Genomic DNA, 14,881 nt, shown 5'->3' with positions numbered 1-14,881 from the left:
ATTTAGCTTAACACAAGAAAATAGACAGGTAGAGCAGATAAACTCAGAGTATGTATTGGTACATGGCCTGGGATATTAGAGTTATCAAACCATGGGTAAGAGATGGGCAGGACTGGTAGCTCAGTGTTCTGAGACACAGATGCTACAGGTGTGATGGACATAGAGGGAAGAGAAGTTACATTTTTGATTTGGGAAACTATCACAGCAGGACTTGGGATATACCTGGATGATTGTCCAGGGAGGCTATGTGGAAGAAATAAGAAGGGGTGATTAGATTGTAGTGTAGCTCCCGAAATAACCAGTGCAAATTAGAGAAGCAAATACATGAGGAGAGCACAGAGAGATGGAGGATAGTGTTGTAATAGCACATGATTTATAACTTCACTATTATTGACCTTGAGTGGCCGGGTGGAGATACGTCTCTACAAAAGAAGTTGTAAGATGCTCCTTCCCTCCGCTATCCTGCAGATCACCCTTGAGCAAGGTGTAGTACCTGCCTATGCTCCCCATGCCCTACCCCCCAAATTAGGGTCACATGAAGCCATGGAAGCAGGTGGTGGATGGTCATATGAGCAACTGGTGCATATCACATAAGACCATAAGACCATAAGAAATAGGAGCAGAATTAGGCCATTTGGCCCATCGAGTCTGCTCTCCCATTTCACCATGGTGGATCTAATTTCCCTCTCAGCTCCAATCTTCTCCCTATATCCCTTCATGCCTTGACCAATCAAGAATCTATCAATCTCTGCCTTAAATATACATAAAGATTTGGCCTCCACAGCTGCCTGTAGCAAAGAATTCCACAGATTCACCACTCTCTGGCTAAGGAAATTCCTCCTAATCTTGTCCTGGTTATATGATCACTGACAATCTCTGAAGCGTATTGATAATGGCTGGGGGTCACCCGTCATGTAAGGACACTGCCCAGAAGAAGACAATGGCAAACCACTTCTGTAGTAAAGTTTGTCAAGAACAATCATAGTCATGGATGGAAGACCTTGACCGCCCACGTCATACGATATGGCACATAATGATGACAATGAATATTGACCTGGATTGTCATTTTGCTAAGGGATTAGAGTTATACAGTTATAGAGCAATACAGGGCCTTTGATCCAACCAGTCCATGGCAACTATGATGCCCACCCAGTTTGTCCCAATTTCCTCTGCTCTGCCCATATCCATCAAAGACCGAGTCCACAGACCCCGTGCTTAAATGTATTGGTCCATGGCATAAAGTTTGGGAACACCTCCTGCTCCAAGCCTTGACCCTCCATGTATCTATCTAAGTGCTATCAAAGTACATGACTTGTTCCATATACTCACTACCTTCTGTGTAGAAAATGTTGCCCCTCAGATCCCTTCCAAATCTTTCCCCTCTCACCCTAAATCTAGCCTCCATAGTATCCAAGACATCTTCAAGGAGCTGTGCCTCAAGAAGGCAGCATGCATCTCTAAGGACCCCCACTACCCAGGACATGCCCTATTCTCATTGTTACCATCAGGAAGGAGGTACAGAAGGCTGAAGACACACAGTCAATGATTCAGGAACAGCTTCTTCCCCTCTGCCATCAGATTTCGGAATGGACAATGAACCGATCAACACGAACTCACTATTTTAATTTCTGTTTTGCATTACTTACTTAATTTGACTACTATATATGTACTTACCGTAATTCACAGTTTGTTCCTATATTATCATGTATTGCATTGTACTGCTGTTGCAAAGTTAACAAATTTCACGACATATGCCCCTGATATTATATCTAATTCTGATTCTGATTTCTGCTCCCTAGCTTTGGATTGGATGAAGCAGAATTTGTTGAGTGTTTCCAGGAAAGTTTATGCATACATACATACAGATCTGATCATTGAGGTGGTACAAGGGAAAATTTGCAGTAGAACATTTTGTAATGCAGAATAAACTGTTACAACTGCAAGAGGAAGTGCCGTGCAGGGTTGACAATATTTCGCAAGACCGTAATGAGGTTGGTCGTGAAATCAAGAGCTGGGCAAGTAGCTGAGGTATCAGTGGGTGAGCACGTTGGACCCACTTGTGGATTAAGTCCTAAATCTGGACCAGGGTTGCTTCTGAAGACTGGAAATTGCAAAGCTTGATTCGGAGAAACTGTTTCAGGTTAAGAATTGGCCAGGGACGGTTCAGGGCCAGTGTCTACCCTTTAAAGTGAAGGATTGGAGAACATGGGTTGATGAGAGATATTGAGGTTCTGGTCAAGAAAAAAAGCAAGTAACATATATCAGGTACAGGCAACACACACAAAATGCTGGAGGAACTCAGCAGGCCAGGCAGCATCTATGGAAAAGAGTACGGTCAACATTTTGGGCCGAGACCCGTCAGCAGGACTGGAAAAAATCTGCAGAGGCTGGAAATCCAAACAAGACACACAAAATGATGGAGGAACTCAGCAGGCCATGCACAGGTACAGGCAGCTGGGATCATGTGAATTCCTGGAAAAGTAGAAGAGATGTAGAGATACACTTGAGAGGGAAATCAAAAGGGCAAAAAGAAGACATCAGATAGCAGATCATAGCCACAAGAGATCCTGCAGATGGCAAAATCCAGAGTAACACAAGCAAAGTGCTAGAGAAACTCAGAAGGTCAAGCAGCATCTATGGAACGGAATGAACAGTTTATGTTTTAGACTGCAGAGTCTTAGATGATGAGACTCTTTTTCCGCTCCTGTGCAGTGGCACCTCCATACCAGATGGTAATGAAACTAGTTAAGTTTCATCAGTAGAAAATTGCTAGAGTCTTTGGTAACGTACCACTTAGTTCACTAATCCTAATGCTTCGTGCAAGGCAAGAAAACTGAATCAATCTGAAACAAAAACAGAAAATGGAAAATTTCTGAAAAAAGCTCAGCAGGTGAGGTGGCATTGTGGAGGGAGAAACAAAGAGGACCCCCCCAGACCTGAGAACAGGAGAGATGTTGGCTTGGGGGATGTTGTCCATTTCTCAAGTATCCACATTCAGAATGGTTCATCTAGGGCTCAGACCTTGCTGAATCCAGGTGACCACAGCTTTAACAGCTATTGCAGGCTATTTTTACATGGACTTTTTATTCTTCTCCCATCCGGTAGGTGCTACAGGAGCCTCTGCTCCCGCACCAGCAGGCACAGGAAGAGCTTCTTCCCTGAGGCTGTGGCCCTGCTGATCCTCACATCACAGCGCTAAGCAGTATTGCACCCATATCGTACTATCTCAGTACTTTTATATTTGAGTGCTGTAGCACTTACTTTTTGTTCGCAGTTATCTTGTAAATAACACTATTCCTTGCATTTCTGGTCAGATGCTGACTGTATTTCATTGGCTTTGTATCTGTACTCGGCACAATGACAATAAAGTTGAATCTAATTTAATCTAATCTAATCTATTGTTATCTCAAAATTTAAATATCAGGACACCTTCCATGAATGAAAAAGAATTAGTGGAACATGGAACATCTCCTAAGAAGTGACTCCTGAATCTTCGAGTTACAAACATATACACCAGGGTACACATCACCCACACAGTCTTACGCTGTCGATCACCCAAGTAATGTCCGGTGTTGTTTCCTCTGGCTGGGTTTAAACCTTTTGCATAACTCCTGACTAGCCCCAGATACGTTTGTCTGTAACTAAAGGTTAACTACAGTAATAGAAGGAAATAGGATTACTGTTAAAATGATTTCACAATGCACACCAAAACACTGGTGTATGCATTTATATGGAGTTGTGGAGTCATGCAGCACAGTCATCCCACTGTACCTACACTGACCAGTGGGTCCTCATCCATATTAATCCCACCTTCTATCAACGTATGCCGAGCATGGGAGAAGCTCAGTTAGGCAGGCAGCCTCTGCTGAGTGAACAAATGGTCGATGTTTCAGGCCTTATTCTGGCTTCTGCCCCCTTCCTTTCCAGAATAAAGTGTTGGGGAGAAGACTACAAGCTGGCAGGTGATAGGTGAGACCAGATGAGGGAGGAAAGCAGGGTGGTGGAAGTGGGGATGAGGAGAGAAGAGTATGATATGAGCAGCTGGCAGACGACTGGTGGGGAAGGCAAAGAGCTAAAGGAGAAGAAATCTGATATGAGAGGACAGTAGACCATGGAAGGAGGTGGGAAACCAGAGGGAGGAATGTGTGTAAAGAATCTGATAGGGAGCACAGTGGACCATGGAACAAGGGGAAAAAGGTTGGAACCAGAGGGAGAAATGTGTGAGTGATGGGCAGGGTGAAGAAAGAGAAGGGGTAATGAGGAAAAAGGGAAAACAAGGTGAGGTGGGAGTGGTTTCTGGAAGTTAGAGAAATTGGTGTTCAGTGCCATCAGGTTAAAGACTACCCCGGTGGAATATGAGGTGCTGCTCCTCCATTCTGTGCCTGGCAGAAGAGGAAGCCATGCACAGACATGCTGGAATAGAAATGGGGAGGAATTTAAATAGACATCAGGGAGGATGTACAAGAGCTCCAAGATTCACACTCAGCATTTTAGGAACAGCTTCCGCCCCTCTGCCATCAGATTTCTGAACAATCCATCAACCCATGAACACTACCTCACTATTCCTCTTATACACTTTTTAAAACTATGTCATTATAACTTAGTTTTTTATATCTTGCACTGTATAATGCCACAGAAACTACAAATTTCACAACGTATGTCAGTAATAAAAAACTGATTCTGATTCTGAAATAGTTTGTCACCGAGAGATCGTATCATGTGCTAGCTCCTGCTCTCCATATTCTTTGTTCTGGCTTCTGCCTGCACTCCTCCCACACCCACCTTCCTTTCCTGATGAAGGGTCTTGGCCCAAACCTTTGTCTGTTTATTCCCCGCCACAGATGCAGCCTGACCTGCTGGTGTCCTTCAGCATTTTGTGTTGCTCTGTATTTCCAACATCTGATTAATCTCATAGTCTTCACAGCTTTCCAAGCTGAAATGATTCGAGTGCTCCACGTACACACCAATTAAATGCCATCAGAGACTCTGCCCACCACACCTTCTGGCAATCCAGTTCAGGTGCTCGTCACTATCTGCGCAAATCCTCTTGAAATCTCTTCCCTCTTATCATGAACCGATGTCTATTAGAACTATTCATCTCTCATATGAAAAGGCTCCATGCAGCTTAAACAATCTATACCCCTCATTGTTTTATACATCTCAGTCATGTTCTCTTGTAACCTCTTCCACTCCAGGCAAAACAGTCCCAGCCTCTCCTTGTAACTGACACGCTCCATGCCATGCAACACCGAGTGAATCTCCTCTGCACCCTCTCCAGTATAGGAGCGTAATGAGTAGAGTGTGTACACAGCACTCCTAATTCATAGGAGCAGAATTAGGCCATTCAGCCATCGACTGTGCTCCACCATTCTATCATGGCTGATTCAATATTCCTCTTAACCCTATTCTCTTGCCTTCTCCCCCTAACACCTGACACCCTTACTAATCAAGAACCTAAAACCTCTGCTTTAAATATACACAATAACTTGACCTTCACAGATCCAACACCTTCTAGCTAAAGAAATTCCTCTTCATATCATTTTGAAAGGAATGTCATTGTACTCTGAGGCTGTGTCCTCTGGTCCTAGACTCTCCCCGTATTGGAAACATACTTTCTTTGTCCACTCTCTCTAGGCCTTTTACTAGGTTTCAGTAAGATCCCCCTGATTCTACTAAACTTCAGCGAGTACAGGCCCAGAGCCATCAAATGCGGCTCACACGTTAACCCTTTCAATCCCAGAATCATTCGCATGAATTTCCTCTGGACTCTCTCCAATTGCAGCTCATAGCTTCTTAGATAAAGGCCCCAAATCTACTCACAATACTCCATGTATGGTCTGATCAATGTCTATAAATTCTCAGCATTACATCCTTGCTTTTAGATTTCAGTCCTTCCTTACTACCAACTCATTTGCAAGTTAAACTTCAGGGAATTCTACTCTAGGAGTTCCATGACCCTTTACACTTCCAATTTCAGAATTTGATCCTCATTTAAAAAAATAATTTATGCCTTCATTCCTTCTCCCACAGTGCATGATCATAGAATTTCCAACACTGTATTCCATCTGTCACTTCTGTGCCCATTCTCCTAATCTATCCAAGTCCTTCTGCAGACTCCCTGCTTCCTCACCATCATCTGCCCCTCCAACTATCTTTGTATCATCTGCAAACTTGGCCTTAAAGCCATCAATTCCGTCATCTGGATCATTGACGTATAACATGAAAAGTACTTGATCTAAAACCAATCCATTTGGATCACCACTAGTCACTTGAAGTTGACCAGAAAGGGCCCTTTTGACTCCCACTCTTTGCCTTTGGCCAGTCAGCCAGTCTTCTCTCCATGCTAGTACCTTTCCTGCAATACCGTGTTTAGCAGACTCATGTTCAGCACTTAGTCAAATGCCTTCTGAAAACCCAGGTGAACAAGATAGAAATAAACAAGTAAAGATGATAAATTTCCATAGGTCTACCTTGGAGAATGTTCTGAGTGGCTCCATCATTGTCTGGTAGGGAGGCTCCAAAGTTAGGATTACAAGAGGCTGCAGAGAGTTGTAATCTTAGCCAACTCCATCACAGGTACAAACTTTCACCACCACTGAGGACACCTTCAAGAAGCAGTAACTCAGGAAGGCAGAATCCATCACTAAAGACACCCACTGTTGGGGCATGCTCTGCAGTATTATTAGGGAAGAGGTACAGGAGCCTGAAGACTCATACTCAAACGTTTTAAGGAACAGTTTTTTCTACTCGGTAATCAGATTCCTGAATGGTCCATTGACCCCTGAACACTAACTCAATCTTCATCTTTTGTACCATTGGTAACTTGTTTTACATTGTACTGATGCTGCCAAAAAACAGCAATTTTCACAACCTATGTTAACCTGAATCTGATTCACTGCCTCTATTTTGTCTATCCTATCCATTACTTTCTCACAGAATTACAAAATATTTGTCAAGAAAAAAACCTTGCAGACTTCAGCCTATTGTACCATGTGGTTTCAGGTACCCCAAAACTTCATCTTTACAAATGGATTTTGATTTTTGCTTTAAACCTCTGAAAGTCAGGCTAACTGGACTATAATTTCCAGTCATACACATAAAAGTTGCTGGTGAACGCAGCAGGCCAGGCAGCATCTCTAGCAAGAGGTACAGTCGGCGTTTTGGGCCGAGACCCTTTGTCACGACTAACTGAAAGAAGAGCTAGTAAGAGATTTCAAATCTCTTCCTAGAGATGCTGCCTGGCCTGCTGTGTTCACCAGCAACTTTTATGTGTGCTGCTTGAAATTCCAGCATCTGCAGATTTCCTTGTGTTTGCGTTTATAATTTCCAGTCTTTTGCCTCCCTCCCTTCTCAAAGAGTGGAGTGACATTTGTGATTTTCCAGTCTCTGGAATGGTTCCTGACACCAGTAATTCTTGAAAGATCACTACTAATGCCTCCATAATCTCATAATCTCCTTCCCATTTACTTTATTCATATTTTTAAAAATCTGTTGAAGCCAACCTCTTACTATTTAGTTAGGGGTATAATGCATGCACAGTGTGTATATACAGACCAGTGGTGGGAGTGTAACAAGCAGTTTGCATAGACACTCAATGACAGCAGAAGACCACACTGTGTTACACTCCTGTTCCTAATAAAGTGACCACTGAGTGTATGCTTGTGGTCTTCTGCCGCTGTAGCCTGTCCACTTCACAAGGTTCGACGTGTTGTGCATTTACCTTCCTGTCAGCTTGAACCCATCTGGTCTTTCTCCTCTGGCCTCTCATTAACAAGTACAGACTACAGCGCACTTGATATTTTTTTTACCTTACCATTCTCTATAAACTCTCAAGATTGCTGTGCGTAAAAATCCGTGGAGATCAACAGTTTCTGAGATACTCAAATCATCCCCTCTGGCACCAATAATCATTCAGAGTCAGAATCAGAATCGGGTTTAATATCACTGGCACATGTTGTGAACTTTGATCTTTTGTGGCAGTAATACGTTGCAACAAATGATAATTTTAAAAGTCTATAAATTACAATAAGAAATATATATATATATATATATATATATATATATAATATGTTAGTAATGCAAAGAGAAAGCAAAAAACAAGTGAGTTCATGGGTTCACTGTCCATTCATAAATCTGTTGGCAGAGGGGAAAAAGCGTAGATGAGAAAGTGGAGGGATGGGTTAGTAAGTTTGCTGATGACACGAAGGTTGGGGGTGTTGTGGATAGTGTGGATGCAGAACTGGGCTGAGAAGTGGCAGATGGACTTCAACCCAGATAAATGTGAAGTGGTTCATTTTGGTAAGTCAGATTTGAAGACAGAATATAATATTAATGGTAAGACTCTTGGCAGTGTGGAGGATCAGCGAGATCTTGGGGTCCGTGTCCATAGGACACCCAAAGCTGCTGCGCAGGTTGACAGTGTTTTTAAGAGGGTGTATGGTGCATTGGCCTTCATCAACTGTGAGACTGAGTTCAAGAGCCGTGAGGTAATGTTACAGCTATATAAAACCTTGGTTAGACCCCATATGGAGTACTGTGTTCAGTTCTGGTCACCTCACTACAGGAAGGATGTGGATACTATAGAGAGAGTGCAGAGGAGATGTTGTCTGGTTCAGAGAGTGTACCTTATGAGAATAGGTTGCGTGAACTTGGCCTTTTCTCCTTGGAGTGACGGAGGATGAGAAGTGACCTGATAGATATTTATAAGCTGATGCGGGGTATTGATCTTGTGGATAGTCAGAGGCTTTTTCCCAGGGTTGAAATGAGGGGTCATAGCTTTAAGGTGCTTGGAAATACGTACCAAGGGGATGTCAGGGGTAAGTTTTTCACACAGAGAGTGGTGGGTGTGTGGAATGCACTGCCAACGGTGGTGGTAGAAGTGGATAGAATAGGGTCTTTTAAGAGACTCTTAGATAGGTACATGGAGCTTAGAAAAATAGAGGGCTATGCACTAGGGAAATTCTAGACAGTTTCTAGAGTAGGTTACATGGTCAGCACAAAATGTGGGCCGAAGGGCCTGGAATGTGCTGTAGATTGCTATTTTCTATGTTCAATGTCTTAGGCACATATACATAGCTAGGGTGCCTAAGATTTCTGCAAAATACTGTATTTGTCGATGTGGAACAGAGAGCAAGTTTGTAAATCTGGTGGGAGGAAAGGATGTTGGGAATGGAGAGGGTGCAGCGCCACAGAAGAGGTGTAGGACAGGTGGCAGAGGAGTGCCAGGTGAGGTGAGTTGGCAAGGGTGCAGACACACCATTACATCATGGGTAAAGCCCTCCCAACCATTGTGCATATCTACATGAAACACCATCTTAGAAAAATAGCAACCATCCTCAGGGATTGCCACTACCCAGATCAGCCTCAGATGCTTGAATAAAAGGGGAAAACTATGCTGTCTTGCCAATCCATTGTGATGTTCTCACCACCAATGATGCTCTTTATCTCATGCTCTTGTTATTTATTGCTATTTGTTTATAGTTGCATTTGCAAAGTTTGTTGTCTTTTTTCATTCTGGTTGATCTTTTATTTACTGACCCTGTTATGCTTACTATTCTGTAGATCTGCTGAGAGTGCCGACAGGAAAATGAATCTCAGGCTTGCATGTGGTGACAGGTAAGTACTTTGATAATAAAATTTACTTTGAACTTTACTTCGACTTTGATTTTGACTTTGAGCCAGCCCTGAGACACCAGGCAAGGTAATTTGATTCCCGCTCCCTCCCCTCTCCCTTCCCCTTTTCCCAACCATGTTTCCCCTCTCCCTGATCCCTTCCCATTCTCAGTCCTCAAAAGAGGGCCATATCACAATCATGTTTATCACCACTCACATATGTCATGAATTTTTTTTTTGCGGCAGTACAGAGTAATTCATAAAATGACTACAGCACTGTGCAAGTTTGCAGCACCCTACTATATATATATATATATAGAGAGAGAGAGAGAGAGAGAGAGAGAGAGAGGGATGTAGAGTTGAGGGATCTCTTAGAATTCTCATGTACTGCACCTTGTCTGTCGAGGTTACCTCATGTCCCTTTAGGCCATCCTGATTTCCTTCTCGTGTATTCCCACTTGCTTTATACCATCAAGGGATTTGCTTGATCCCAGATGTTTATAACTAACATCCGCTTCCTCCATTCCTTACTGGAGCTTCAACATCCCTCGTGCATCAGCGCTTCCTAACACTGCCAGTCTTGCTCTTCACTCCAAGATGAAGATGCTCTCGGAACTCACATATTTAAAAAAGCACTTCCCATTTGCCTGAAATTCCTTTTCCTGAAAATAGTTTCTCTCAATCAACTATGACACAGCCTCAGAATTAAAGGACGTCCCTTTATTACAGAAATGAGGAGGAATTTCTTCAGCCAGAGTTGAATTGAATTGAATATACTTTACCTCTTACATCCCTCACAAACATGAGGAGGAAAAATCTTACGTTACATCTGTCTAAAAGAGCAACGTGCGATCATAGTAATTTATAATAACTTATAATAAGTAGAACAGTCAACGTAACATAGAAATACACTCAAGTCAGCGTGAGTTAGTCAGTCTGATGGCCTGGTGGATGAAGCTGTCCCAGACCTGTTGGTTCTGGGTTTTTTGCTGCAGTACGTTTCCCGGATGATAGCAGCTGGAATAGATTGTGGTTGGGGTGACTCAGGTCCCCAATGATCCTTCTTACACATCTGTCTTTGTAAATGTCCTGAGTCATGGGAAATTCACATCTACAGATGCGCTGGGCTGTCCGCACCACTCTCTGCAAAATCCTGCGATTAAGGGAGGTACAATTCCCATATCAGACAGTGATGCAGCCAGTCAGGATGCTCTCAGTTGTGCCCCTGTAGAAAGTTCTTAGGATTTGGGGGCCCATACCAAACTTTCTCAACCGTCTGAGGAGAAAGAGGCACAGTTGTGCCTTTTTCACCACACAGCCGGTATGTACAAACCACGTGAGGTCCTCAGTGACGTGGATGCCGAGGAACTTAAAGGGTGGTGAATCTGTGGAACTCATTGCCACAGATGGCTGTGGAGGCCAAGTTATTAAGTATATTTAAAGTGGAGGCTAATAGGTTCTTGATTAGTAAGGGTTTCAATGGTTATGGGGAGAAGGCAGTAGAATGGGGTTGAGAGGCATAATAAATAAACCATGATGGAATGGTAGCGCAGACTCAATGGGTCAAATGGCCTAAATCTGCTCCTATATTTTATGGTCTATCGTCCTAAAATCTTTGCAAATTACCTCATGCCTTCAAAATTTGCCTTTGCCCCATTTAGAACTTTAATTTGTTGACCAGTGCAATTTTTTTCCATAACTATTTTAAAGCGAATCGAATTATGGTCAGTGACAGCCCAAAGTGCTCTCTCACTGATACTTCGGCTAATTGCTCAGCCTCATTTCCCAATTGGAGACCAAGTGTTATTGCTCTCTAGTTAACACCACCTACATACTCAACTGAGAAAACTTTCCTGGACATGCATAAATTCTGCCCTCTAATCCTTAACCCAATGGCGGCCCCAGTCAATATCATCATCATCATGTGCCGTGTCATATGATGTGGGCGATCATGGTCTATGGCCATGATTGTTCTTGGCAAACTTTTCTACAGAAGTGGTTTGCTATTGCCTTCTTCTGGGCAGTGCCTTTACAAGATGGGCGACCCCAGCCATCAGAGACTGTCTGCCTGGTGTCAGCTATCACATGACCAGGACTTGTGATCTGCACCAGCTGCTCATATGACCATCAACCACCTGCTCCCATGGCCTCACATGACCCTGATCATGTGGGGAATGGAGAGGGGGCTAAGCAGGTGCTGCACCTTGCCTAGTGGTGACCTGCAGGCCAGTGGAGGAAAGCTGTGCCTTACAAGTCCTTTGGTAGAGACGTATCTCCACCCTGCCACCCAGGAAAGATAAAATCACTTAATATTACAACACTATTACTTTCACAGCTCTCTGCAATCTCTCCAGCCATATACTTCTCTAATTCTTCCTGACTATTGGGCGGGGGGTGTTGAGGAAACAATGCTACCAGGATATTGGTCCTCCTAAAGTTCAGATGCAACCCATCCCTCTTGTAGAGGTCGCCTCTGTCCCAAGACATCCCAAAGTTCCAAAGTCCTTCCCTATTGTACCAGTACTTCAACCACGTATTCACCCTCTATTCTGATGGGCTGAATGGCCCCATTCCCTCTTCTCTCCTATTCCAACCTGCACTAGCAAAATTGGTGGTGTAGTGCAGAGTGAGGAGAGTTACATAATGTTACAACAGCATCTGGACCAACTTGGGAACAGGGCCAAGAAATGACAGATGGAATTGAATATTCAAAGGTCCATGTATTATCATTGTTTGTACACGGAATACAACAATATTGAAGATTAAAGATTGTTTAATGTCGGTTCCACCACACAAAATGTAAACAACAAAATATTGGTACTCCACAAAAAAAAACACAATAATAATAATAATAATAGGCATCCGTTAGTCTCGTGAGACCATGGATTTGCGCCTTGGAAGGTTTCCAGGACACAGGCCTGGGCAAGGTTGTATGGAAGACGAGCAGTTGCCCATGCTGCAAGTCTCCCCTCTCCACGACACCGATGATGTCCAAGGGAAGGGCGTTAGGGCCCATACAGCTTGGCACCGGGGTCGTCGCAGAGCAATGTGTGGTTAATTGCCTTGCTCAAGGACACAACACGTTGCCTCAGCCAAGGCTCGAACTCACGACCTTCAGATCATTAGACTGACGCCTTAACCACTTGGCCACGCGCCAACACAACAACAATAATAATAATAACAATAATAATAAATGCAATAAATATAAATACATACGATTGTTTATATACATATATAAATTGATTGTATGTCCATAAAGTGACACTAGGCACAGGAGTGTCTGTACGTAAGGTGACTCTGATTGGAAGTGATAAAGTAGTGGTGGTTGAGGATGTGGAGGGGTGAGTTAGTGTGGAGGTGTTGATCAGTCTTACTGCTTGGGGAAAGTAACTGCTTTTAAGTCTGGCGGCCCTAACATGGGTGCTGTGTAGCCTCCTACATGGTGGGAGTGGGACAAATAGCACATGAGCAGTGTGGGTGGGGGAACTTCATGATGTTATTGGCAATTTTCTGTATACACACCCTAGATGGTAGGTTGGCTGGTGCCACTGATAATATTGGGCAGTTTTGACAACTCGTTTTAGAGTGTTGTGAATTTACATTGGACAAGTTTGAGGTGTTACATTCTGGAAAGTCAGATCAGAGCAGGACATATGCACACTAAATCGCAAGGCCCTGGAGAGTATTGTCGATTAAGGATACAGGTACATAGCCCCGAGAATACCGATACAGCAAGGCAGGGTGGTGACACAGGTAGACAGGGTGGAGACACGGGTAGACAGGACGGTGACACAGATAGACAGTGTGGAGACAGAGATAGACAGGATGGTGACACAGGTAGACAGTGCGAGACATGGGTAGACAGGGTGGAGACACGGGTAGTCAGGATGGTGACACAGGTAGACAGTGTGGAGACACGAGTAGACAGGGTGGACACACAGATAGACAAGGTGGTGACACAGACAGACAGGATGGTGACACAGATAGACAGTGTGGAGACAGAAATAGACAGGATGGTGACACAGGTAGACAGTGCGAGACATGGGTAGACAGGGTGGTGACACAGATAGACAGGGTGGAGACAGAGATAGACAGGATGGTGACACAGATAGACAGGATGGTGACACAGGTCAACAGGGTGGTGACACAGATAGACAGGATGGTGACAGAGATAGACAGGATGGAGACTCAGGTAGACAGGGTGGTGACACAGATAGACAGGGTGGAAACACAGACAGACAGTGTGAGACACAGGTAGACAGGGTGGAGACACAGACAGACAGGGTGGTGACACGGTTGACAGGGTGGAGACACAGGTCGACAGGGTGGAGTCAGAGATAGACAGGGTGGAGACACAGATAGACAGGATGGAGACTCAGGTAGACAGGGTGGTGACACAGGTAGACAGGGTGGAGACACAGATAGACAGGGTGGTGACACTGGTAGACAGGACGGTGACACAGGTAGACAGGGTGGAGACACAGATAGACAGGATGGAGACTCAGGTAGACAGGGTGGTGACACAGGTAGACAGGGTGGAGACACAGATAGACAGGATGGTGACAGAGATAGACAGGATGGAGACTCAGGTAGACAGGGTGGTGACACAGATAGACAGGGTGGAGACAGAGATAGACAGGATGGTGACACAGGTCAACAGGGTGGTGACGGATAGACAGGGTGGAGACAGAGATAGACAGGGTGGTGACACGGGTAGACAGGGTGGAGACACAAATAGACAGGGTGGTGACACAGGTAGACAGGGTGGTGACATGGTTGACAGGATGGAGACACAGGTAGACAGGGTGGTGACACAGATAGACAGTGTGAGACACGGGTAGACAAGGTGGTGACACAGATAGACAGTGTGAGACACGGGTAGACAGGGTGGTGACACAGGTAGACAGTGTGAGACACGGGTAGACAGGGTGGTGACACGGTTGACAGGATGGAGACACAGGTAGACAGGGTGGTGACACAGGTAGACAGGGTGATGACACAGATAGACAGTGTGAGACACGGATAGACAGGGTGGAGACACAGATAGACAGGGTGGTGACATGGTTGACAGGATGGAGACACAGGTAGACAGGGTGGTGACACAGGTAGACAGTGTGAGACATGGGTAGACAGGGTGGTGACATGGTTGACAGGATGGAGACACAGATAGACAGGGTGGTGACACAGATAGACAGGGTGGAAACACAGACAGACAGGGTGGTGACACAGATAGACAGGGTGGTGACACAGTTGACAGGATGGAGACACA

The sequence above is a fragment of the Mobula hypostoma genome, chromosome 5 (genome assembly GCF_963921235.1).
Source record: "Mobula hypostoma chromosome 5, sMobHyp1.1, whole genome shotgun sequence".
NCBI lineage: Eukaryota > Metazoa > Chordata > Chondrichthyes > Myliobatiformes > Myliobatidae > Mobula > Mobula hypostoma.
This window is presented reverse-complemented; position numbering follows the sequence as displayed.